Below are 24,445 nucleotides of genomic sequence, written 5' to 3' on the forward strand. Positions count from 1 at the left end.
CTTTCCCAGTCCTACCTGGAGATGTCCGGGATTGAACCTGGCAGCTTCTGCATGCAAAGCCAATGCTCTACCAATGAGCTACGTACAGTAGGTTCAAGAATATGAGGGCCCTGCTGGATCAGACCAGAGACCCATCATTGCAAGATCCCGCTTCCTAGTGGCTATCTAGGGGAAAGCCCACAAGCTTAGCATGAAGAAGCCTTCTCTGCTCTTATTCTCTGCTGGCAACTGGCATTAGGAAGAACACAGGAAGTGGCCATATACTGAGTCAGACTATTGGTCTATCTAGCTCAGTATTGTCTACCCAGACTGGCAGCGGCTTCTCCAAGGTTGCAGGCAGGATCTCTCTCAGCCCTGTCTTGGAAATGCCAGGGAGGGAACTTGGAACCTAGATGCTCTTCTCCATCCCCTAAGGGGAATATCTTTCAGTGCGCACACATCAAGTCTCCCATTCATATGCGAACAGGGTGGACCCTGCTTAGCTAAGGGGACAAGTCATGCTTGCTACCACAAGACCAGATCTCCTCCTCTATTCAGTGGCACAAGCCCCCTTTCTACCAGCATCTCTGTACATGTCATATCTGCCTTTGGGATTTGTCTCCTCTTCTGTTTGAGCATCAGCAGTTTGGGATGATTTTGGCCCAGAGGATAAGAAAGCGCAGGTAATCGTTTTTACTGAACAACTTCTGCTTTGCAGCTTATCAGCTCTCTTGTGTCTGGATTGTGGTGCCTTGTTTGCGTCAAGGAGCTGGATTTTGTGCACAAGGGTGTTTGTAGTGTTGGTTCTTGGAGTATTGTCTGCCAGGATGTTCTCCTGGACCAGCTCCAGTTAAATGAAATGGGAACTATGTAAGCGTGTTTGTTTGACTTCCATAAGGCAATGAGGGAAAAGAAGGCACTGTGTGTTTCTCCGTCATTTCTTGTGATGCCTGCAGAAAAACATGAGTGTGGGTAAGAATGGATTAAGGATGGTTTTCGTAACCATCCTCAGAAGCCTTGTTATTAGCAACCCTGGAATCCAAGATCCTGGAAGTACAACTCTGTTCTATTTAATTAAAACTAGACTTTGGGAGAGTTACAGGTATAAAGATGACCTGTGGACCCAGTCTGTGCAGATTTCCTTTTTAAAAGATTGGGATGTCGCAGGTGTTGCCATGTGTAATGGTGTACGCATTTCTGGGTTATGTAACTTTATTTTCAGTTCTAGTGCTTGATGACTTAATGGCTGCAGTAATTTTCCGAGAGCTCAAGTAGTTACTCTTGTAACACCCTGGCAAACAAATAAACACCTTTGAAATGTCAAATGTTGTATGCTTTCCATTGTAGGTTGGCAACACAACAACAAGGAAAAGACTTCTAGACATGCTCTTAGCATCGGTATTGTTCCTTTAGGGACTTGGATAATGCACCTCATCCACTGTTCTAGTCTATCTTATATCTATTGCCAAAAGAGTTGGAAATGTTATCATCCTTATGGGTGCATAACCCGTGTATCTTCGGGCAAGAGGAAAGTATGAGGCACCTTTCCCCCTCAGAAGCAGAAGGGGTTGTGTGACTGGCAGATTCGAGGTAACCCTCAGATATGTCGGTTTCACAAAAATCTAAAGAAAAAAGCCCTAAGGAAACAACCCTCCTGAAAACTGCCCCAATGTAAACTCAGTGGAACAGAATGTTTGCAGGCTCAGAAGGCAGTTAACAGATAATTAGGAGGTGGAGCTAATGGAACTCATTAGCAAGCAAAGGGAGGGCTTGAACAAAAAGAATGGGAAATTTCTCCACTTGAGGAATATTCCCTCAAAACAGTCACACAACCCTTTTTGCTCCTGAGGGGTGAAAGGTGCCTAAAACTTCCACCCTGCTCAAGCTCAGGTAACACATGCACACCAGGGATATACTGCAACCTTTTGTTGTGGGTCCACACTTGTAAGTACATAGTTTTTCAGCTGACTTTAGCCTTCCATCCTTCTGCATTCTTGGCAAGGTCAGTGCAGGCTAGGCCATTTTCATTACTCCATGTGCCAGCTTGGAATCCAGTTCCCTCACTCCACACCAAACCTTGCTTTTAAAAGGAATATTCCCCACAAGCCCATTTGTATTACTTATGTGTTTGGCACCACAGATTGCATGGTGCTTTTCAGAGCAATAACAAACAGATAGGTCCCAGTCCTGAGAATTGTACAATCTAATGTAGCACTGAAGGTAAAGTGTGCCATCAAGTCGATTTCGACTCCTGGTGACCACAGAGCCCTGTGGTTTTCTTTGGTAGAATACAGGAGGGGTTGACCATTGCCTCCTCACGCGCAGTATGAGGTGATGCCTTTCAGCATCTTCCTATATCGCTGCTGCCCAATATAGTACCAGCAGGGATTCGAACTGGCAACCTTATGCTGTCGATTTCAGATTAACTACAAGCCAGCTAATGGCGCAGTAGGTAAATGACTTGATTAGCAAGCCAGAGGTTGCCGGTTCGAATCCCTGCTGGTAAGTTTCCCAGACTATGGGAAACAGCTATATCAGGCAGCAGCGATATAGGAAGATGTTGAAAGGCATCATCTCATACTGCACTGGAGGAGGCAATGGTAAACCCCTCCTGTTTTCTACCAAAGGCAACCACAGGGCTCTGTGGGCACCAGGAGTTGGCACCGACTCGACGGCACACTTTACCTTTATCAGCAGTGACTGAGGCTGCCTGGGCAGACCATGAAATCTCTTCCCATGAAGATGTTCAGGAAGGACAAATCGGTGGGTGTGTAACATTTTTGGTACATTTTTGGTTTTTCAAGACACAGAATTAGATTGTTGTTCTCGTTACTTATTATAACTCAGCTTTTCAACAAACAAAAAGTTTGCAACACAGTTTGCATAACGGAAGGAATGAGATTTGAGAGGTAGAGAGGGAAAGGTTCCCTGTCCCCAAAAGACTCACAGTCTAAAAGAAGAGTTGCCACTTTTAAAGGTGCCTCCTTGCTGAGCTTGCAGAGGGGAATCGATGACTTGTTGGGTCCCCTCCCTCTTTCCCAGCTTTGAGTCCATGTTACTTGGTAGCAAACATGAATTGTCCTCCTTGCTAAGCAGGGCCCACCCTGGTTTGCATTTGAATGGGAGACTACATGTGTGAGCACTGTAAGATATTCCCCTTCGGGGATGGGGCTTCTCTGGGAAGAGCACCTGCATGCAGAAGGTTCCAAGTTCCCTCCCTGGCTTCTCCAAGATAGGGCTGACAGAGATTCCTGCCTGCAACCTTGGAGAAGCCACTGTCAGTCAGTGTAGGCCAGGCCTGCTCAACTTAGGCCCCCCAGCTGTTTTTGGACTACAACGCCCATAATCCCCAGCCACAGTGGCCAATAGCCAGTGATTATGGGGGTTGTAGGCCAACAACTGCAGGAGGGCCAATGTTGAGCAGGCTTGAATACTGAGCCAAATGGACCAGTGGTCTGACTCGGCATATGGCAGCTTCCTATGTTCCTGTGCCCTGTCATTGCTTCTTCATCTACTTGCATATGATCAGAGGTGAGATTTTTCAGTATTTACTTTTTTACTTTACTTCTTGTTCCTTGTATTCCAAACAGTTACATAGATTTACAAGGAAAGCTCTGACATCCTCGCGCTGGGAAGAGAACATAAGGTACACAGTGTACGTGCTTGAAAGCAGACCACATTTTATGACACATGCATGCGCCATTGTGCCATTGGCCCAGCTGAGACGTAATGCAGAGCGTGAACATGATGTCCCCTAGCTTTGAGCATGCACGTTCTCCCTGGGATCCGATCCCCATTTCAGATCTTGGCTTATTTTGAAACTCTGTCTTGAAGCAGCCATGATCCCCCTGTGCAGACATAACAAGTGATCATGGCCTGTTCTGTCAGGGCTGGAAGTAGACTCCTTCCTCCCCTCGTGCACCAAAGGATGGGGGAAACACGTGCTCCCAGGTTTAGAGGATGTTGGGTGAAGCCAGGATTCAGTCCTGGCTGCGTGTTACATCTAAACAAGGCCACATTAAGTATCTCCTGGGAGGATGAGGAGATTAACCGCATCTTCACACATCTGGCTTAGTTGCCCTGGGATACACCGGATGTGCTTCTGTTATGGGTCAGTCTGGGCCAGTCACTTCTCTCTCAGCCTAGCCTACTTCACAGGGTTGTTGTGAAAGAGAAACTTGAGTATGTAGTACACTGCTCTGGGATCCTTGGAGGAAGAGCGGGATATAAATGTAATGATGATGATAATAATAATTAATCATTCATTATGGAAGCGGTGCCAAGTGGAGCAGATCCCCAATTACAAAGAAGCTCCAGTAATTGTGAATCTGAGATGTTCTAGCTAGAAGTGAGCTAACCTGCTGTGCAAAGATAGGGAGACTAGAAGTGTGAGCACTGTAAGATATTCCACTCGGGATGGAGCCGCTCTGGGAAGAGCAGAAGGTTCCAAGTTCCCTTCCTGGCAGCATCTCCAAGATAGGGCTGAGAGAGAGACCTGCCTGCAACCTTGGAGAAGCCGCTGCCAGTCTGTGAAGACAATACTGAGCTCGAGAGACCAATGGTCTGACTCAGTATAGGGCAGCTTCCTGTGTTCCTATGACTGCAGGGATTCTTACATTTGTCTGACCCCTGCTGCTTATGGAAGTCCATTGGCCCACCTAGCTCAGTGTTATCTACACCAGGGCTGCAGAACTTCAGCCCTCCTGCAGATGTTGGACTAAAACTCCCATGATTCCTGACTATTGGCCACTGTGGCTGGGGATGATGGGAGCTGTAGTCCAAGAACACCTGGAGAGCCGAAGTCATGCAACCCCCTGGTATACACAGGCCCTTTCCTCCCAAATGCATTTCTGGTGAAATGAATATCAGGAGCAAAGTTGGTGGTATAGAGAATTATGGGTGATGGTGGGAAAACATGGTTTAACAGAGACTAAGAATAATCGGGTGTCTGTCACAGCTCTCTTCTCCCTACTCAGACCTCATTTGGAAAACTGTGTCCCGTTTATATATGGCTACAGTGTTCCCTGTAATGGGATTCCCAGATGTGGATTAAAGTAGTTGTGTTGTCGAGTCGCTGTCGACTCCTGGCGACCACGGAGCCCTGTGGTTTTCCTTTGGTAGAATACAGGAGGGGTTTACCATTGCCTCCTCCCGTGCAGGGTGAGATGATGCCTTTCAGCATCTTCCTATATCGCTGCTGCATGATATAGGTGTTTCCCATAATCTGGGAATAACATACCAGTGGGGATTTGAACCGGCAACCTCTTGCTCCCTAGACAAGTTACTTCCCCGCTGCTACAACTCCCATAATCCCCAGCCAAAGAGCACTGCAGCTGAGGATGCTGGGAGGTGTAGTCCACAACATCTGGGAATCCCTGTTACAGAGAACGTTGTATACCGCCCGTTGTCCTAAGACCCCCAGGGCAGTTAACTCCCATAATTCCCAGCCACAGTGGCCAAGTAGCCAGGGATTGTGGAAGTTGTCGGCCAACATCTGCAGGAGGGCCGAAGCTGAGCAGCCCTGCTTTGACCAGAACGCCATGCTGGCGTAGTGAACCCAGATGTAAAACGTGGGCTGCTTTCACCGAATGTGCAAAACTGCACAGATTTAAGCTGATGTTGCATGCACTAGCCTCCAAGCAAGTGCAGTTAGACCTTTGGGGTACTTGGTCATGCTCAGCCAGAATGGCACGGTTGGGCGCACTGCCCTCTCCGCCCCACTGTAGTCTTGCACGTCCCAGCCATCTCCTTATCCTGGCAGCTTGCTAGCTGTTGAACCCACCCAGCTCTGTTTGAAGCATCCCAGTCCCTGACAATACACCCTCTGCTTGGCACTGCGAGCTGCTAAATTGGGCTCAAGTTGCCGCACTCCCGCCCACCACCTTAGTCACTTTGTTCTGGCAGGCAGGGCTGCAGCATGGTGGGAGGGGCATGCACGCTTGCTTTCTGGCTGAGACAGGCAATTTTAAAAAACTGCCAAGAGGGGAGAGCAGATATGCTGCAGGCTGAGCCTGTGGCTCTGCTCCCAAATTGTTGCCTGCGCCAGTGGCAAGTAGGGATGTGCGAACTGGTTCAGGGGTTCGATGGTTCTAGGTCAAGCCGAAACACCACCATCCCGGTTCCGTCCGGACTGGGACCAAACCCCCCAACCAGTTGGCAATTTAAAAAAAGAAAATTTGGAACAGGGCCAGCCGGTTCCGTGCACACCCCAAGTGGCAAGTAGGGTTGCCAACTGTCCCTCATTATGCAGGAAGTCCCTCATTTCAGGGATGAAACATTGGTCCCTATAGGGACAGCATTTGTCCCTCATTTATTCAATAGCATATAATTCAATTACATAATTGATGATACTCAGGCTCTTGATTACCACTGCCTACACCTCCCAGCCCATCCCCACAAACTTGTGTCCCTCATTCTGGCAATGAAATGTTGGCAACCCTAGTGGCAAGGCCCCTGTCCCTTGGCTCCAAAGCTGTTAAACCCAAACCGTGATTGGTTTTACCGCCGTTGAGGAAGGCTTTAGAGGAGTCAACTTTAGATATCAGAGTTACGAGCCCAAGAGAGCCCAGTGTTTCCCTGTAACAGGGATTTCCAGATGTTGTTGACTACAACTCCCACAATCCCCAGCCAAAGGCCATTGCAGCTGAGGATAATGGGAGTTGTAGTGAACAACATTTGGGAATCCCTGTTAGAGGGAACATTGCCCTCCTCCCATGGAGAGGCAAACCCCGAACGGATATTGGCGCCCTCCTCCTTGGCAACTTGGCATCATGGCTTTTAGCGTCAAACCGTCGCATCGCGAATTGGCATTGGTGACCTTGCCAGCATCCATCCCATTGTTTTCTTAAACCTAGTTATACTATTCTACCATTACTCCATTCCATGGCGACATGTTTTGAAGATCGGTTGCATGCTGGGTGGAATTTTATTTTTTAATTAGTTCATTTTAAAATGTCCAACAGAGGAGTGAGCTGTGATTCGAGCGGAATGCGGCCAAGATAGCAGAGTCAGTGACAAAATGAAAGAGCAGACTGTGCTCTGGAATAAAGATGTCAGTCTTGCCCGAGCCATGCTGTGCTGTGACAGAACAGAAGAGCAATTGAACGCGGTTAAGAATTGAAGAGGAGCCTTGCTGAATTTGACCAAGAAGATCCTAAGCACAGCATGAGTAACGAAACTAAGGGGAAAGACTCAGGATCAAGAGGGGGAAGCAAGTGGGAAGGAGAACTGGAAGCTGTGGGAAGGAGTGTCAGTTTGGCTGGAATTCAAATGATGCTTTTATTTCCAGCCTAATGTTAGCAAGTGCAGAGATACATAGAAAGCTGCCTTTTACCAAGTCAGGCCATTGATCCATCGAGTGCAGTATTGCCTACTCTAACCAGCAATGGCTCTCCAAGGTTTTGGTCAGGAGTCTCTCCCAACACTACCTGGAGATGCTGTCAAAGACTGAACCTGGCACCTTCTCATCCTCAAGAGTTCTTTATGCTAATGAAACATGGTAGCCCCTTATTTTGGAATAATGCTGCCTCCATAAGAACAGCCCTTCTGGATTAGGTCCAAGGCCTATCCAGTCCAGCATCCTGTTTCACACAGTGGCCCCAAAAGCCTAAAAAGCTGAAAAGGACCTAGGTGGGTTCAACCCAGTTGTGAAAGGACCCAACAAGAACCCACCACCATACAACAGTCTGAAGATTTAAATTATTATTTTTTAATGTGAATTCATATTAAAAAAAAACAAAACACCAAGATTTAACATAATTAAACCTTCAGGTTTTTGTATGGTGGTGGGTTCTTGTTGGGTCCTTTCACACAGTGGCCCACCAGACGCTGCTGAGAAGCCCACAGACAAGAGGTGAGGGTGTGCCCCCTGGTATTTGTGGAGGTGGCCCACATCCACCAGACTAGTAGCCATTGATAGACCATGAATTTGTCTAAGCCCCTTTTAAAGCCTTCTAAGCTGATGGCCATCACCACATCCCATGGCAGAGAATTCCATAGATGAATTACACACTGTGTGAAAAAGTGCTTCCTTTTGTCGGTCCTAAAATTCCCGGCCTTCAGTTTCAGAGGGTGACCCCTGGTTCTGGTGTTGTAAGGGGGGGGGAGAGATCTCTCTGTCCACTTTCACTACTCCATGCATAATTTTATATACCTCTATCATGTCTCCCCGTAATCGCCTCTTTTCCTAACTAAAATGCCCCAGATGATGTAGCCTTGCCTCATAAGGAAGGTGCTCGAGGCCCATGATCATCTTGGTTGCCCTCTTCTGCACCTTTTCCAGCTCTACTCCTTATGGGCCACAAAACATATCAGGATGTAGGGCATGGGGATGAAGCTGCTTCTCCAAAAGATTCCCAGAATGGTCAGAATCTGCTTTCTTCCATACAACTTCCAGAAATGGATGTGCCCTTGAACAAACTTGTTCTAACTAGAATTGTTCTATTGATATAATAACTTCTTGTAACTAGGATTGTAGCATTTTTTGCCCAAAATAGTTCACTGACAAATGTGTGAAGATCTGCTTTTAGATTGACACATGCTGTAAACAATGGGCTTTATTACTTAAAATGTTCTTGTTAATGAGCTGAGAGGGAACAAAACACTGCTTAAGGTAGACTACCCAGCCCTGGAAACCCAAGTCTCCTGCATTGAAAGAAAATATTTGCTCTTTAATTTAATCTCTACATCCAACAACCGATGGGTTGAAGGTTTTCATCACCCTTCTTATACATTGAAACAATAATACTTGCTTTCTACCTGTTTGAAATATTGCCAGTGGAATCTATGCTATCAAAATATTTCCAGATATCAGGCATCCACCAGGTAACTATATCTTTAAAAGTCTTTGCTGCTTCCTTTGTCATCTTTCTTAGGTGCCTTATTGGATGAGAGGCAGCCAATCAAAACTGTCAACCTCTGCAGCTGTTCTAAGAGGCCACAAAACTAGATAGTTTAGTTTGGGAGGAAAACCTTGAGGTTCTTGGACATCAAACACCTTACTGAATGGTAAGGTAAAGTGTGCTGTCGAGTTGGTGTCGACTCCTGGCGACCACAGAGCCCTGTGGTTGCCTTTGGTAGAAAACAGGAGGAGTTTACCATTGCCTCCTCCAGTGTAGTATGAGATGATGCCTTTCAACATCTTCCTATATCGCTGCTGCCTGATATGGTGTTTCACATATTCTGGGAAACATACCAGTGGGGATTCGAACCGGCAACCTCTGGCTTGCTAATCAAATCATTTCCAAGCCAGGAAATATATCTCCCATCTTTCTAAAAACGTTAGAGAATTGCAGCAACTACAATACCTCTTATTCACCAAGTTTCAAAAACCTATATGTTTTGTTCATATAGAGATCCTGAAGCTAGTCTGTCATGGGTTTTTGGCAAATGTGCTTTTTAGCTTGTAACCAGGATTTCTGTTCCCTTTTGAGATTAACAAGAATTAATAGCCAGAGTTGTTCTCCCTTGTTTTAGCTTCATGGCAGCAGACTTCAGCTGACTCTTAGCAACCCAGCAGTTAGTCAAATCCAGGTAAGGTTGCAGCCTCAGTCTAGGAAGTCAGCGATTATTTCTTTATTGTAAGGCCCAGGGGGCAATGGAAGCCCCCATCAACCCTGAAGCCCTCTAATTCCTTGTTGGGCCTGTGTGAGGCTGAATGCTCTGCACAGTTTTCCCAGCACCGTGAGGTAGGGATGTGCCTGAATCGGTTCGGTGCTCCTTTATGTCGTGCCGAACTGGTTCGGCAGTCCGGCATTCGAGCTGGTTCGGAGGTAGGGCGGCTTTACACACGGCAACTCCCTGCAGCCCCGGTCAGTGTCATACCAGAAGTGGCCGATACATGTGTGGGGTATGCTGCAACCCCGCACCAGCGGTTGTGGGCAGAGCGCCAGCAGGGGAAAGCAGCAGGGAAGGGAAGGGCACCCTCCCAGCCCTTAAAGGCCTCCCCCGCCTCCTGGGAATGCACAAACCCATCCGTGCACTTCTCTACCTTAAGGAGGTGACCCTTCTCACCATGCAGTCCTGTGCTTTGGCCAGACCAGGGTGTGTGTGTCTCCTTTAAGGTAAATGGACCCCTTCACCATCTTGGAAGGCATGCATGGAGTTCTGGGAAGTGTAGCCGTTCCCAGTGCTTTCCTCCTAGAACTCTTAAGAGAGGACGCTGTCTCTCTTAAGAGCCCTCCCACACTGAGAAAGGCGCAGTACTGTGCAGAGGTCAGCACAGCGGGAAATGGCTTTCACGCTGCAATTAAAAGATCTCTTTTGCCAAAGTCCCCCCCCCCCCCCGCTTAAAAAATGGTGAAGACCACAGCTGTAAAATATCCTACATAGATGTTGAAACCTCCTATTATAATAGAATTGGAGAAGGCATCAACTAAACATCATAGGCACCAGCTAAATGTCCTAAAGAAGATGCTCCCAAAATAGTGCTATAGAAAAAGATTACAATAACAAAAATGTACATTCATGATATCACAAAAGAGAGAATAAAGCAACGTTGTCATGAAATGCGTCATTCCATTATGAAACAAAGACTATTTTAAATATAGTTGCCTTATTGTAATCCTTATTTTGATCTTCTGTAATATGTCGATATAATTAAAAGAACGATTGGTCCTCCACCACGTCCATAACAGTCCCTCATTGTTGGTAGAAATGCCATGATTTCCACTTAGCAGCAATGTTAATTTTAGCTGCAGTCAAAAGGCAAGTGATCAATTCCAGATCACCTTCCAGAGTAGTATTTTTAAAAAAATATTCCAAAGGCACTATTTTAGAATTAAGAGGGCTGTCATGGCCTGTCATCCATCTCATTGATTTGTTATTTCTCTGTGTAAACTGCCCTGAGCCATTTTTGGAAGGGCGATATAGAAATTGAATTAATAATAATAATAATTTATTTGATTTGAGAATTTGATTCCCAGAGGTGGTGGCATAAACATGTGGCCAAAAAAACATGAAAAAATATCTGCATTTGGCAAATGGCATCTTCAGCAAAAATAAAAATCAGACTGAAGATTATATACTTTAAAATGGGTGAGTGTCAAATGCCAACAGAACTGGATCACCCCCCTTTCAGCAGTAATCAAGCATTTTTCAGCAGTAATTTTCAGCAGTAATCAATCAAGTAATCAGCAGTAATCAAGCATTTTTCAACATTCTTCCATTTCCAGGACCATTCCTCTAATGTAGAGGAATCTCTCCTCCACAACAGGGGTGCCACAAGCCACACCCATTATTTCCAGTGGGCATCCTATCATACAGCTGTATTTGTGCAGCTTTCCAAATGAGCAGAATTGCCCTGTTACACAACACTGCTGATGATGGGTGCACAGATGTAGCACCACGGGCGGTACTCCAACTGCTCGTGTTGCCTTGCGCAGTGTGTGATCCACTGCTGCTGGTGATGACTCAACATCAGAGCGTTTTTCGGGGTACAGATGATCCAGATCCATTTCAGTCTGTTTTCCAGTTTGGGTTTGGGACTAGAACTGCCTTGGTCATCACCCCTGGCTGAGGATTTACATCAGGAACTAGACCAGGCCTGCTCAACTTTGGCCCAACAGATTTTGGTCTACAACTCCCATAATTCCCAGCCACAGTGGCCAATAGCCAGGGATTATGGAAGCTGTTGCCCAACATCTGCAGGATGGCCAAAGTTGAGCAGCCCTGAACTAGATGCTGGCAATGCCTCCCTTTTGATTCTGCTGTACTTCTCAGCAACTTTTGTTGCCATCTACCATAGCTTCTGAACCACTTCTCTGAACTGGGGTTGAGGACGCAGTGTTGTGCTGGTTTGGGTCTCCTCCTCTGGGGGAGAGGAAGCAGAAGGTATAATTGAGGGAGACTAAAAGTGTGAGCATGGTAAGATATTCCCCTCAGGGGATGGAGCTGCTCTGGGAAGAGCAGAAGGTTCCAAGTTCCCTCCCTGGCAGCATCTCCAGATAGGGCTAAGAGAGGCTCCTGCCTGCAACCTTGGAGAAGCTGCTGCCAGTCTGTGTAGACGATACTGAGCTAGATAGACAAATGGTCTGACTCGGTATAAGGCAGCTTCCTATGTACTCTGGGACTTCTATTTCTCCCCCCCCCCCTCTTTTTTTCTTTTTTGGTGAAACGTGGCCTTAAAATGTAGAAAATTAATATGGTGGGTAAATTGTCTTTATCTACCCCCACCTTTTGTTAGAATACCTCAGCAAACTAGTGAGAGGCAAGCCCATCTGTTGTTGATCTGCTAAAGTTGTCTTATCTAGAAGAAACATGTCATTGACTGCAGCTAGCCTAGACAATCTGATGACAGGGAGAACAATTCCTCCATCTCTCTTTTGTATTCATACAGAGTGCACCCCACCCCCTTCATTTTGGCTGCCTTTTTCTCTACCTTTTCCAGTTTTGAGATGAGGCTGGTGGAACTCTACACTGTATTCCAATTACATACATTTCTGGCCCCTCCCTTCTCATGATGGGTATTGTTGAGCTTGTAAAGGTAGGAGCATAGGAAGCTGCCATATACTGAGTCAGACCCTTGGTCCATCTAGCTCAGTATTGTCTACACAGACTGGCAGCAGCTTCTCCAAGGTTGCAGGCAGGAATCTCTTTCAGCCCTATCTTGGAGATGCTGCCAGGGAGGGAACTTGGAACCTTCTGCTTTTCCCAGAGTGGCCCCATCCCCTAAGAGGAAGATCTTACACTTGGAACTTGGAACCTGGAACCTAGATGCTCTTCCCAGAGTGGCTCCATCCCCTGAGGGGAATATCTTACAGTGCTCACATATCACATCTCCCATTCAAATGCAAACAGGGTGGACCCTGCTTAGCTAAGGGGACAAGTCATGTTTGCTACTACAAGACCAGCTCTCCAGTGTGTCCCAGTCTGTGACTATGTGTCCCAGCTAGCAGAGTCAGGGCAATTGTAAGCGCTCTGGATATGGTAATGGGAATCTCATTCCCTTAGCCCACCATAAGGTTGGACTTTTTTACTTTCTTTCTTCAGGGTCTGGTGTGTGTGCCTGGAAGATACATTTTGGAGTGAATTAGCAAATCCCCTGTGGCGAATTGTCTGAAACAGACAGGGGCCTTTCTCTGCTTCCCTGGTGGGAGCTGCGTGTCTTATTTAAGTGCCCTTATGGATAATATGCAAAGCGTTTGCTAGATCATTAGTGAGGTTCAGGCTGCTGGGTAATGCTAGCAACTGGGTGTTACAGCTTCATTGTTCACATTAAGCTAATTAGGAAGCTGCCTTATACTGACTGAGTCAGACCATTTCCCATTGAGCTCCGTATTGTCTGCACCAGGGATTCTCAATGTTGGGTCCCCAGATGTTATTGGACTTCAACTCCCATAATCCCCAACCAAAGGCCATTGGGGCTTGGGATTATGGGAGTTGAAGTCCAATAACATCTGGGGACCCAACAATGAGAATCCCTGGTCTACACTGACTATAGCAGCAGCTTCTCCAAGGTTTAAGGTGGGAATCTTTCCTGGCTCTACACGGAGATGCTAGCAAGGATTGAACCTGGGATAGTCTGCATGCAGAACAGTCTACCACTGAGCTGCGATCCCATTTAATGACTGCCCAAGTGTTTAGATCGGGGTTGGGCAAACTTTGCCCTCCAGATGTTGTTGAATGACAACTCCGATCACCCCCAGTCACAAATTATTGTGGCTGGGGATGATGGATGTTGTCGTCCAAAAACATCTGGAGGGCCGTTTCCCCTCCCACCAGTGATCCCTCTAACAGAGATTCCCAGATGTTGTTGACTACAACTCCCAGAATCCCTAGCTGCAATGGCTTTTGCTTGGGGATTCTGGGAGTTGTAGTCAACAACATCTGGGAATCCTTGTTAAGGGGAACACTGCCGCCCAACCCTGGTTTAGATCATCGGTCCTTCTCCAGATGCCACCATGATACATTGTTAGATGGGTAGCAGTTGGGGAAATGACTTTTTTCCAATGTGGCATCCCATCTCTGAAGCCCTCTCCGCAGGTATGGGGGCGGCTTGTCCACACGGCAAGGGGAAGCTATGGCCTCAGGCGGCACCTGCATGATGGAGCAACGAGTGTGGGCATCCCACTCTGGCCCTCACAGCCTAGATGTTGCCTCCTCGCTTGCCTGATGCTCCAGCTTGCCCTGCCGCCCGCCCTTCCTGTCCCCCACTTCCCCCCAGTTGCTGCAGGGATTGATTTTAACCTGCAGGTTTAGCAGTGAGAAAGGAACTTCTTCCTCCTTCACTGCCGATCTGAAGTTTAACATGCATCTGAGCGGTGAGTGGGGAGGAGGCCTGCAAGGAAAGTGGCACGGGTCCCACCCCCTGATGCCGCCATCAGCGTCAGGGTGTGTGGCCAGCATCAGTGGCGCTGCCCAGTCAGGTCTGCCCCACACAAAGTCTGATGGCCTTTAAGTGTGAGCCGAAGGCCTTTTGCTTTGCCCATGCTTTTGGTTGCTTCTTCCTGCTTAATTTGCGGCTCTTGCTTTTAGAGTTTCTAAGTTTTTAACTGCAAATCTTAGCTCCTGTGTTTTGACTGGTTGTCGTTTTTGTTGATTTATTTTCTGCTATATTCTTCTCAGTTGCTTTCATATTGTTCCTAATGCTTACACTATCACGAGTCGCCTTGACAGTGTATGAATTCAAAGGCAGGATAGACATAGAATTTTAAAAATACATACATAAATCCCATGTTTAGTCCTGCTGAACTCTTCAGTCTATCTAGATCTATCTATCTAGATCTATCTAGGGTGTGCAAACTTGGCCTTCCAGCTGTCGCTGAACTACAACTCCCATGTTCCCCAGCCGCAATAAATTGTTCCTTAAACCTAAGCTGTGAGTGAGGAAAGGAACTTGTGTGTGGGGGGGGTCCCCTTCTGTGTCAGCTTCTTGCCGTGCAAGAGAAAGCTCTGGCAGGCTCCTCTTAATTGCCCCCAAGCGAAGCAAGGCCCTCTGCCTACGAGAGCGTGTTTGAAAGGAAATTGATTTGGGGTCTCGCAGATGTAAGATGGATATCCTTGGCTGGCTGCCATGTTGCCGAAACAAGAAGATGGTGTGATAGGTCCTAATTCAGCATGAAAATTGCAGAGCACATTTAGATCTTGTAATTGACATTTACAGGCTGTTTGTGGTGGCGGCAGTACTTGAGTGGTGGCAACAGCAAAGGTGGCGAAGAAACTTGCTTCTGTAGCACACGCTCCCCCCCCCCCATTACATAAAATAATTCTAGGTTTAACTGCAGCCAACTTACGAGAGAATGAAATTAGTACTCCTAGCAAAAATGTCTGTCAATTTGTGCTCTTCATCTTATAGGGCCAAGCTGCACATGACATTATGCTAGAACTAAGTTTAGCCAGGGAGTGGACCAGAAGTAGTCCTTAAATAAACAAACAAATAAATAATCAATCAATCAATCAATCAGCTGGGCAAGGGGTTTAGTCCAACCTGGAACCGTGACCCAAAGCATGAGGAAGGTGACACTTTTCTCCTCCTGCCATTTTTGCATCAAAATCTTCTCCTCTCAGGTAAGTTTGGACAAGTTTGGACCTGCAACATGATGTTAAAGTATATCCCTGGTGTGCAGCTGTTACCTTAGCCTATGCCTAAACATATTGGAAGTTCTAGGCACCTTTCCGCTCAGAAGCAGAAGGGGTTGTAACCAGTGTTCTCTCTCATTTTTTTCTCATCTATGTGCGGAATGAGTTTTGTTCTGGGCAACAGTATCAAGGCAGTGTGTGCGCATGTGCTTTCAGAATGAGGCCTTCCTAATTCAACCTGAGCGGGACCTAAAATTAACTGAGCAAACATTAAAAAAAACAAAACTTATGTGTGCGTGTGCATGCCTTAGGGGGCACACTGGTTGTAACTGTCTTGAGGGAGTATTTATCAAGCTGAGAAATTTCCCGCTCTTTGTGTTCAAGCTCACCGTTGAGTTCCCTTAGCTTCAGCCACCTGGTTGTCCGTTTAATGCCCTCTGAGACCAGAATATACCATTACATTGAGTAACATGGGGACAGTTTGGGGGAGTTTCCCTTTAGGATTCCCCTCCCCCTAGATTTTTTGTGAAACCAATGTATCTATGGCTTATGCCTTGACTCTCTCTCACCCACGGGTGCTCTGTTTATGCACCCACAAGAATCATAGCATTTCCAGCTCTTACAGAAATAGATCTATTTAGATAGCCACTTGGGGTGGGGTAGGGAACAATTTTCCATATGTGCTCAAGCGATCAAAGTAGATTGCATGTTTTGATGCAACTCCCTTATTTTACAGTGCTGAGAAAAAGTTTGTGAACCCCCTAGAATGGTTTGCATGTTAGCACAATTCTTATTGAAAACGTGATTATATTCCAAGCTAAACCCTGATAAGAGAGAACGGCAACCCCGCTGAATCAGTGCCTCAAGCAAAAAGGATGTCTTATGAATATTCACCCAACAGAAAGATTCAACAACAAACTTCCTTGTGTGAAAAAGTATGTGAATCCTTCATTCAGTAACTTACAGGAAACGTTCCATTGCCGTTATTGCTGCGATGGGTTGACATGCATTCGCCTGTTCAGACTAAGGCTGTAAGGGTGACAGACCCACCCCACAGGGGAGAGTGATTGATGCGCCAGGCAGGACGGAGAGTACAACCACCGTTTTATAATGTCTGAGTGAGGCTTTCGTGCATGGACTGTGCAGTCTAAAAATTGCTGATACTGGATTTCTCATGGTCTTGTGGGAAGGTGGATTGACAGCAGTGTTCCTTCTAAAAGGGATTCCCAGATGTTGTTGACTACAACTCCAAGATTCCCCAGCTGTGATAGCTTTTGCTTGGAGCTTATGGGAGTTGTAGTCAACAACATCTGGGAATCCCTGTTAGAGGGAACTCTGATTGACAGTTGCATTTCAGCTTTTGTGCCACTGTGAACAGATGTGTTCTGTCTCCTTTTATTGTGCTTGGAATATTGGTTGTTGTTTTTTCTTAATTTTTTTAAACATTTTTTATAAGCTGTCTTGAGCCCTCTCAGAAAAGGAAAGGTGGGATATACAAGTGCAGAACATAAATAAGAGCTGTTAATGTGTCCTTTTAATTTCAGTGGGACTACTTTGAGTAATTTTTCTCCTCCCACCAGCCAATATCTTTAGTTCTTCATTTGCAGTTTTCTCCCATGTCTATGTGGGAGATGTTTGAGAATGCTTTTTTAACTTCTCCTTGTATGGAAGTGCTTCTTTGGGCATTTATTAATAGGCATGGTTCCCTTACCCAGTTCCATCATCATCATCATCTATTATTTAATTATCTATTATTTATTTTCCCATGGCCACTTATTTCACTGTCCCTCTTCCACAGTCCCCAATTCCCAGGTTAAGGGAGGGCCTTGTCAGTTTCACCGCTGGTTGTTTTCTTTAGATCTTCCAAAGCACATATCTGAGCCTCTGCACTGATGCACATAATAATTCTTGAATTAAAACACAAACGGAAGAGGCATCAGTGAAACGGAGGAGGCTTCATGCTTCAGGGCAGGTGGGCGGGGAGGCTGGCGGGGGAGAGCCTAATTCCCCCAAATGAGCTGGGAGGAGGAATTGCCGGTGACATTTCAAGCCGGAAAAGCACAACTTATGAATGGTTTTAATGTGCATTCACTGAAGCGGAGGAAGATTCCCAAGTGGTCCTTAAAGCGCTTGAAAATGAACATCTGGTTTGGGTCCAGGTCCCACCCACCGCCCACTCCATTGGGTTGCTTTCTGATTTGATTGGAGGTGAGACGGGAGAGATTGCAGATAGGACCTGGTTTCCATGGCAACCCTGGGCTCAACTTCTGAATTTTCAGTCAAAATTGCAAGACCGTTTCTCCCCTCTTATGCTTCAAGTGGGTAATTTGAGGCAATAACAGTCAACACGACGGTGGCTAGTTCTCGGTAGCGGGTGACCAGCCAGATGGGTAGGTGGAAGCTGCCTACTGAGTCAGACCTATATAACTCCGTCTTGTCTACACTGGCTGGCAGAGGCTCTCCAAGGTTTCAGGCAGGAGTCTTCCCCCAGCCCTACCTGGAGATGCTGCCAGGGACTGAACCGGGACCTCCTGCAGCAAAGTGGATACTCTTCCACTCAGCTTCAGCCCCATCCCTTTGGTGTAAACATCCAGCCCCTAAATAGCCCCACTGAACACTCCATGCCAAGAAGGATCCATTTAAGCGTCGTGGTTAGAGTGCTGGACTAGAGCAAGGGAAGACCTGGGTTCAAACCGCCACTCGGCCAGAATGCTCACTGGATGACTCTCAGCCACTCACTGTCACTCGTCCTAACTTGCCTCGCAGGGCTGTTGTCAGGATAAAATGGGGTGGGGGGAGCCTTGACCCATGTACACTGCCCTGAGCACTTTGGAAGACAGGAGGGATACAACTGCCAAGTGTGATAAATAATTCAAAATGGCATAACATGCTACCCACTTCATCCAGTGGGAAGTAGTCTCGCAGCATTGCTTTAGGATGTGGTATCTGTTGGATGAGAGAGCAAAGGAGTCATGTCCTCAGAAACCACCCACCATCTAGAGATGCCGCAGAAGCTTTGGTACCCAGACTGGGCAGTGTACTTATGAGACCAAGAGGGAAGATCTCTTTGCTCTGGCCTACCTCAAAGAATAGTTTGGAGGCTACCAGATGGAGAGGAGCGCTGGTCTTGTGGTACTGAGCATGAATGGTCTCCTTTGCTAAGCAGGACCTGCCTTGGTTTGCATTTGGATGGGTGAGTGCTCTAAGCTATTCCCCCCCTAGAGCATGGGGCCATAGCTCAGTGGAAGAGCCATGCAGAAGGTCCCAGGTTTAATCCCTGGCATCTCATAAGAACATAAGAACAGCCCTGCTGGATCAGGCCCAAGACCCATCTAGTCCAGCATCCTGTTTCACACAGTGGCCCACCAGGTGCCTTCAATAAGGCCACAGGCAAGAGGTATAATGTATGCCCTCTCTCCTGCTGTTGCTCCCCTCCAACTGGTATTGAGAGGCATCCTGCCTCTGAGGCTGGAGGTGGCCCACAGCCACCAGACTGGTAGCCCTTGATAGACCTGTCCTCCATGAATTTGTCTAAGCCCCCTTTTAAAGCCATCCAAGCTGGTGGCCATCACCACATCCCATGGCAAGGAATTCCATAGATGAATTATGCACTGTGTGAAAAAGCACTTCCTCTTGTCGGTCCTAAATTTCCCAGTCTTCAGTTTCGTGGGGTGACCCCTGGTCCTTCTCTCCAGGTAGGGCTGGAAGAGACTCCTGCCTGCAACCTTGGAGAGGCTGCCACCAGTCATTGTAGACAATACTGAGCTAGAGGGAGCAATGGTCTGACTCAGAATAGGGTAGCTTTCTAGGTTCCTAAGAAACCTGGATAGCCCAGTTTTGATTGCCTTTGTGATGACTTGCTTGATCCGTCTGGAGTTACCTGTTCTGCAGTCGCCAAGTTCACCCGTTCTCTCTTACATATTGGGGGAGCTGATGTGTGTCAGATCTTGCCTTGAAAGAAAATTGATGACATCCGGGTTCCTCCTGTGCAAGTCTTCCGCGGAATTGTTCAGCACCAGCGATCACATCGGGAAACAGTTGGCCTTGAGAGATTCTCCAGCCAAAACAGCAAGGAGCTTGCTCTAAACAATGAAAGCTGGAATTCTCTGGCTCCTGTCAAGAGCCTGCCTCCGAGTGGTGTCTGGCACGCCTATGCACAGCAGAGCTCAAATCCCTTGGAGACCAAGAGTACCAAATGGTAATTGCAACACGCACCCTGAGTCTCCAGAGATTCAACACATCCTTAAAAGGGAAGGAAGATGCACAATTAGTGACAATTTAATTGCGGTATTGGTTGCACATCTGTGGGGAAAGCTTGATGTTCTTAGTAATTAAAAACACAGAAATGATCCCCATCTCCTCCTGGAATATTTAACAGGGTTCACGGGTATGTTCCTTTTGTGCCACGAGCAAGACTGATGTGTCTGACGTGAGTGGGCATAATGCTCCAGGGATGAATCATTGGTGCGCCTTGGAATTAATATGCAAAGAACCTTCTGGCTCCATGATCATAATTAAATGTGTGGGGGTGAGGAGGGAATGGAGGGAAATGCTTCCCTTGCTGGTTCTGTTCTGTTCTTTTTGGCAGTGGCTATTTGTGCGAATAAAGGTCTCTTGGGTTTTTAAGGTGGGGGTCCCACTGCTGCCAGCTTCCTGATTCTTCTTGATGCATGATGTAGGGAAGAGAGCTGGTCTTGTGGTAGCAAGCATGACTTGTCCCCCTAAGCTAAGCAGGGTCCACCCTGGTTGCATACAAAAGGGAGACTAGAAGTGTTTGCACTGTAAGAGATTCCCCCCAGGGGATGCAACCTCTCTGGGAAGAGCATCTAGATTTTAAATTCCCTCCCTGGCAGCATCTCCAAAATAGAGATTCCTGCCTGCAACCTTGAAGAAGCTGCTGCCAGTCTGTGAAGACAATACTGAGCTAGGTAGATCAACAGTCTGACTCGGTATTTGGCAGCTTCATATGTTCCTATGATGGGATGCAATAGGATGACGCAGGTGGAAGATTTGGACCGGTTTGGGAACACTCATTTTATACTGTGAAGCGTAGCTGTGGCTAGTTTTATACTGGGAAGCATAGCCTATGGCTGCTGCTGCTCTTTCTTTCTTTCTTTCTTTCTTTCTTTCTTTCTTTCTTTCTTTCTTTCTTTCTTTCTTGTATCTCACCCAAGAAACTCAGAGTTGTGTGTTGTCCTCTCAACAACCCTGTGAGATATGTTAGATCGAAATATCACAACTGGCCCAGTCACCGGAGCAGAATTTGAATCTGGGATTCCCCCATCCAAGTCTGTCTCGTCGTGAAGTGCTGTCAGACCTGCCAAGTGCCCCGTCCTGTCCTGTGGACAAAAGCCCACCAGCCCAGAAAGCAGCATGGCGAGTTGCAGCACCACAGACAGCTCCCTGGGTCAGGTTGCTCTCACAGCAATCTGAAGCAGACTGAGCCCTTAAATAAGCAAAGAGCCTGCCTGGAGAGTGGAAGCCTTAAAGAGGCAGCCTTCTGGTATGGAGTCTGGCACTCCCCCTCTTTATCAGACCCTGCCTAGCCTGTTGCCGGTGCTGATGTGCAATCGTCCCTGCTAACTGAGCAAAGAGGCACCTTTTTAAAGTGACGATTCTCTTGATTGAGCAGGGGGAGAGCAACTGTCCGTATCCAGCTCCAGCACAGCATCCCTCCAGTGGCTGTTGATGGTGTCAATCTTATGTTTCATTTTAGATTGTGAGCCCTTTCTCATTTCAGGGAGCCAAAATGCTTGACTAACAAACAGAAGGTTGCCGGTTCGAATCCCCACTTGTACTGTATCGGGTAGCAGCGATATAGAGAGATGCTGAAAGGCATCATATCATACTGCGCAGGAGGAGGCAATGGTAAACCCCTCCTGTATTCTATCAAAGAAAACCACAGGGCTCTGTGGGCACCAGGAGTCGAAATCAACTTGACGGCACACTTTACTTGAAACCCCTTTGGGAACTTTTGTTGAAAAGCAGTATATAAATGTTTGTCATAGTTGTAGAAAGGACATATCTGTACATGTGCACTTAGTACACTTGTTGTACAGATGCAGAACGTAATGTCTGAATAGGGCTGCTGACGCTGCTGTGTTAGGGAACTCCAACTCTGCAACTCTCTCCAGTGCCAGGCCTGAGACACGATTCGGGGCCAGCTGTGCTGCTTCGGGATCAGACGTGGAGTCATTGCCCTGTGTGGGAGTTTGCCTGGCCTCGGGACACATACAGCAAGAGCTCATCGCTCACACTTGTCTCCTCAGAACTCTTACAGGTTTTCTGCCTCAGGACTCCACTGGGAAACACCCCACAATCACTCCTGCTATGACAGCTTGGGGTGTTAGGACAAAGCACCGCAAAGAGGTAAGCAAAAGGTTTGGGGGCACCCTGCCTGTGAATACAGGTGCTGCAGATGCTCGCTGTTTCTCCCTCCTTCACCTTTTCTGTATAGATAATTGTAACCCTCTAATATGTCCAGGGAACGGGGCTAGGGAATTCATCGGTGTGGTGGTGGGGGGGCGTGGCTAACTGGCACACTCTTACTTCCCTTCTTTCTGCATTTAGGGAGAGGGCGTGTGAAGTGGACTTGACGACAACAACAGCAAATATTTATATACCACTTTTCAACCAAAGTTTCCAAAGCAGTTTACATAGAAATAATAAGTAAATAAGATGGCTCCCTGGGCTAGACACAGTGTCTTCCACACAGAGAATGGAGTCTGTGCTGTGCAGAAGACAGGGGGACCACGGCCCTGAACTCCCACACTCAGGTTGTTGTTGTTGTTGTTGTTGTTGTTATTATTTTACATTTATATCCCGCTCTTCCTCCAAGGAGCCCAGAGCGGTGCACTACATACTTGAGTTTCTCCTCACAACAAACCCTGTGAAGTAGGTTAGGCTGAGAGAGAAGCGACTGGCCCAGAGTCAACCAGCTAGTATCATGGCTGAATGGGGATTTGAACTCGGGTCTCCCCGGTCCTAGTCCAGCACTCTAGCCGCTACCCCACGCAAGCTCTCTGTTGGTAAATGCCAAGCATCCTTTCCAACTCTTGCGCCTCCTCATGATCCCTCACTTGGTAGGATCACAGCGTGGCCTCATGGAGCACAACAGTCACTGAAGACAGAGTTCCACGGCGGTTGCCTGGAGGAGAAGGGGTAAGTCTTGCCACGGTCATTGCACACTCTCCCCCAACAGCAGTTGGGAGGCTGAGGCAGGATCCAGGTCCGCACACCACGAGCCGCAGCAACGAGCCATTATTCATTGCTCTCTCTGTGTCTGTCTGTCTTTTCACAGGCCGCTGCCCAACAGGTGTAGAGGGCCCTCGCTTCCACAAGCCCCAAGTGCTTGCAGCATGGCCAACTGCAGCGATCAGTGCAAATGCTGCTGCTCCTTCTGAAAGGTGGCCCATCTTCTTGTTTCAGGCTCCTGAACCTTTGCCAACTCCATGACCAGCGGTTATGTAGCAGGTCAAGTCGTACCCAAGATGGAGATGGAGCCATGGGCAATGGCACACAACTGCCGCTCTTATTTCTTTGAAATAGGTATTCCCTGCCCTTCCAGTGCACTACTGCTCGGGGAGGCTCACAACGTTAATGAAACAGAAACAATGTAAAATAAAATATGGATCAAGTTAAATAAGTTAAGTTTATTCACTAGTTGGTCTTGGTCTTTATTAAAAAGATCAAACTAAAGCCAGTGTGGTGTAGTGGTTAGAGTGCTGGACTAGGACCGGGGAGACCCAAGTTCAGATCCTCATTCAGCCATGAAACTAGCTGGGTGACTCTGGGCCAGTCACTTCTCTCTCAGCCTAACCTACTTCACAGGGTTGTTGTGAAAGAGAAACTCAAGTATGTAGTACACCACTCTGGGCTCCTTGGAGGAAGAGCGGGATATAAATGTCGTAATAATAATAATAATAATAATAATAATAATAATGATGATGATGATGATGATATATTCTGCGACGATATCTATAACAACTGACAATAAAATTCAGCCATCCCAGGTCCTTGGGAAGGACTCGATGTCTGGATAAAACAAACCAGTCAATAACACCTGTCTGACTGTGTAAACAAGAAATAATAATAATAATTTAAAATTGCAATTCTCTGCTGCTGGAGGAGGACATCTCCTGTGGGTTATCCTTCCCACGTGCCCCAGAAGCAGGACTATGCTAATGAACTGAAAAGCTTTAAAAGCCTGGGCAGGGTAGCCCAGCCCACTTTCTGCAGTCCTGGGTCCTGCTCCAGAGACAGCCTTCTCTCCTATCTTTTTCTAAGGCCTTTTAAAGGTAAAGGTAAAGTGTGCCGTCAAGTTGATTTTGACTCCTGGCACCCACAGAGCCCTGTAGTTGTCTTTGGTTGAATACAGGAGGGGTTTACCATTACCAGTATGAGATGATGCCTTTCAGCATCTTCCTATATCGCTGCTCCCTGATATAGGTGTTTCCCATAGTCTGGGAAACACACCAGCGGGGATTCGAACCGGCAACCTTCTGCTTGTTAGTCAAGTATTTCCCCACTGCCTTTTACCTCTCTTTTTTTCTTACCTTTGTCTCCCAGTGCCTATCTTTTTGCCCCTCCTCCTTCCTTACTCTCTTTTTCCTTTTTAAAAAAGGAATCCTTTGCTTCAAATTACAACATTATGTTTAAGTTTCAAATTAAAAGTTATTAATAAAAAGCTAAAAACTGAGAACTGCTCACAGAGCTAACAGAGTGAAGAGGCACTCTTTAAAAGTGATGATTCTCTTTACTTAGCAGGGGGGAGAGCAACTGGCCGCATCCAGCCCCAGTACAGCATCCCTCCAGTGGCTGTTGCTGGTGTCGATCTTATATTTCTTTTTTAGATTGTGAGCCCTTTGGGGACAGGGAGCTATTTCTTAAAATTTAGTTTGATCTATGTAACCCGCTTTGGGAACTCTGGTTGAAAAGCAGTATCTCTATC

General features: G+C 47.0%; 1 protein-coding gene across 2 annotated transcripts in view; it reads left to right on the forward strand.

The window, feature by feature from the left end:
* The window catches only part of LZTS1 (leucine zipper tumor suppressor 1), a 56,252-nt gene that overhangs the window by 3,946 nt on the left and 27,861 nt on the right, over positions 1 to 24,445 (forward strand). Inside the window, exon 1 of one of the 2 annotated variants that reach the window (XM_053269098.1) lies at positions 492 to 662. The exons of the other annotated variant lie outside the window; for it this stretch is intronic. The gene's annotated coding sequence lies outside the window, so the exon portion shown is untranslated. Of the gene's footprint in view, positions 1 to 491; positions 663 to 24,445 lie in introns of those variants that run through there. 2 annotated transcript variants of the gene reach the window in all.

Source organism: Hemicordylus capensis, chromosome 8, assembly GCF_027244095.1.
Source record: "Hemicordylus capensis ecotype Gifberg chromosome 8, rHemCap1.1.pri, whole genome shotgun sequence".
In the NCBI taxonomy this organism is placed as follows: Eukaryota; Metazoa; Chordata; class Lepidosauria; order Squamata; family Cordylidae; genus Hemicordylus; species Hemicordylus capensis.